Genomic DNA, 2,402 nt, shown 5'->3' with positions numbered 1-2,402 from the left:
CCCCAACAAAAAAAAAAAAAAAAAAAAAAAAAATGGGCTTGCCAATTTCACATCAATGTCTCCTATGACTCTCATTAGGAATTACTATGTTGCAGCTTCTTATTGCCTGTCTCATGCTCCATAAATCTATCCTTAAGGTTTTCTTTTCTTTTCTTTTTTTCTTTTGAGTTGGAGTCTCACTCTGTCGCCCAGACTGGAGTGCAGTGGATGCTCCTGGCCACCGCAGCCTCGACCTGCTGGGCTCTGGCGATCCTTCCGCCTCAGCCTTCCAAGTAGCTGGAATTACAGGCATGCGCTACCACGCCCGGCTGATTTTTTGATTTATTGTAGAGATGAGGTCTCGCCAAGTTCCCCAGGCGCGTCTCGAACCCGCGGGCTCAGGCAATCCACTCACCTCAGCCTCCCAAAGCGCGGGATAACAGGCTGAGCCACTGAGCCCGGCTTCCTTAAGGTTTTCAAAACGATGAGGCAGAAGGATTGCCTGAGCCTAGCAGGTCGAGGCTGCAGTGGCCGTGAGCATGCCACTGCACTCCAGCATGGGCGACAGAGTGAGACTCTGACTCAAAACTAAACAAAACAAAAAAAGATGAGTTTGAGCAAAGTAGGGGGGAAACCGTGTGTATGCACGCCTCTTTGTCTATTTGAGTATCTTCCAAGTGCCCCAAGGGGCCATCCTATGGTGAAAGGAAGGCCAGCTGAAATGACCTGGGTTCAAGTTCTGTCATTGCTGCTTATCTTCTACAAGACCCAAAACAAATTTTGTAACTCCTCTAAGCCTCAGAATTCTAGTCTGCAAAATGAGAGTTAATAATAGCACCCACTTTCTTGGTGGTGTCACAAGGACTGCCATCAGAAAATGTAAGTTAGTAAAGCACTTTGGCACAGTGTCGAAGCAGAATAAATATCAGTGAACATGTTTACAGAGCCTAGCGTCAGTCTCTTGTTAGAAAGATCAAGATGTCACGAAAAGGAGAAAAGGAAATCCCACATCAAAGGGGACACACAGGACTCACCAGTGAGTCTCCACTGCCACCCTCAGCCCTGACACTGACCAGAGTGCGTTCGCATCTCAGTAGGTCCCAGAATAACGGAGGAATGATTTATATGCGGTTGTTAACATGCTTCAGGGCAAGACAGTCCCATGAAATGAAAACGTCAGACTACTGTTTGACTGTATTTCTGCCCTAACTTTTTTGTAAATATGTTAGAGCAAACAATGAAAGAGTTGGCCGGCCACCACAGAGCCACTGGACAAAACTGTATTTCATGATTTAAAAAAAAAAAAAAAGGAAACGTTTTCAAAAAAATGTCTGCTTAAGTACTTGGTCTCTTTTTTCTTTGGAGAATAAATTTTTGTTGTTGAACAGCTTTATAGCTAGATTGTATTTTTTCTAATTAAAAACATTTAAAAATCAGAGTTAAGTTTCTCTGTATCAAGAATGGTCCTCCCTCAGTCCTTGATGATCTTATTTAGAAACTATACATCCTTGGAAAATTTAAAAAGAAAAAAAATCAACTTCATCTAGCTAAACCACTCAAGCCAACACAATGCAGAACACGTATTCTAAACTTAGTTATTCTGGCTTCAATATGGAAAACATGTGTTGCCATGAGCTTACGAATGTCCCTTTGTGGAACTTACTGTTTTCTTTCTTGAAGTGATGTGAGCCAAAATTGAATCAGCAGACACAGGCCAGAGTCACTCCAAATATCCATCCTCAGCACTACTTCACCGACCAGGAAACCTGAACTATGACTGATCGCAACAACTTAAGATGAACTCACTATCTTGATATACAGGTTAGAGTCCACTTTGATGTTTCTCTCAGCTGTTCTGTGCCATTCTCCTAATTTGATTAAACGTTTCAGTAGATGTCAGTACTCAACAAGAATGGACTGAATTCTTATGCAGATGCATTCCATCTTGACCACAGGACAAACCTCACAGAATTTTAGTCCAGTTATCTAGAATCAGAGGGGATGGCCCACCTGATTCCCCTCTACACTCTCCACAACATCGTGATCCTGGGGTCTCACCCATGGCCGACCCTGATAAACCTCTGCTAGTTTGAATAGCCTGGCAGCCGATAGGAGACAAGGAAACAAAACAACACTGGGGCATTCCACACCACTCGCATCTCGGCACTTAGGTGGGCGGGAGGAGAGGCCGCTTCCCCAGCCTCTGCCCCACACCAGGTACCTGGCATGAGCTCCTGTGTTTCAGACCCTGCTTCTCACTTTATGCAGGTGAGGAGATGAAGGTTCTTGAGAAGGTGAGAAGGCACTTGCTCAAACATCAGGGCTAGGGAGGGGCAGAGCCAGAGGTTAGGCAGGGGCAGAATGCCTAGGCCGGTCTGATTTCAAAGTTTTTCTGGCCGTCCCAGTCTGCTCCCACTGAAGCC

The 2,402-nt window shown here is 45.0% G+C and overlaps 1 protein-coding gene across 1 annotated transcript in view; it reads right to left on the bottom strand.

Annotated features, from left to right (window-relative positions):
- Positions 1–2,402, bottom strand: part of CCDC3 (coiled-coil domain containing 3) — a gene marked incomplete at its 5' end in the record, with an annotated part of 40,406 nt that overhangs the window by 37,053 nt on the left and 951 nt on the right. The window lies entirely within an intron of this gene.

Source organism: Carlito syrichta, unplaced genomic scaffold (assembly GCF_000164805.1).
Source record: "Carlito syrichta isolate Samal-C Ts95f unplaced genomic scaffold, Tarsius_syrichta-2.0.1 Scaffold317080, whole genome shotgun sequence".
NCBI classification, from domain to species: domain Eukaryota; kingdom Metazoa; phylum Chordata; class Mammalia; order Primates; family Tarsiidae; genus Carlito; species Carlito syrichta.
The sequence above is the reverse complement of the archived record's forward strand: the minus strand, read 5'-3'. Positions and strand labels throughout refer to the sequence as shown.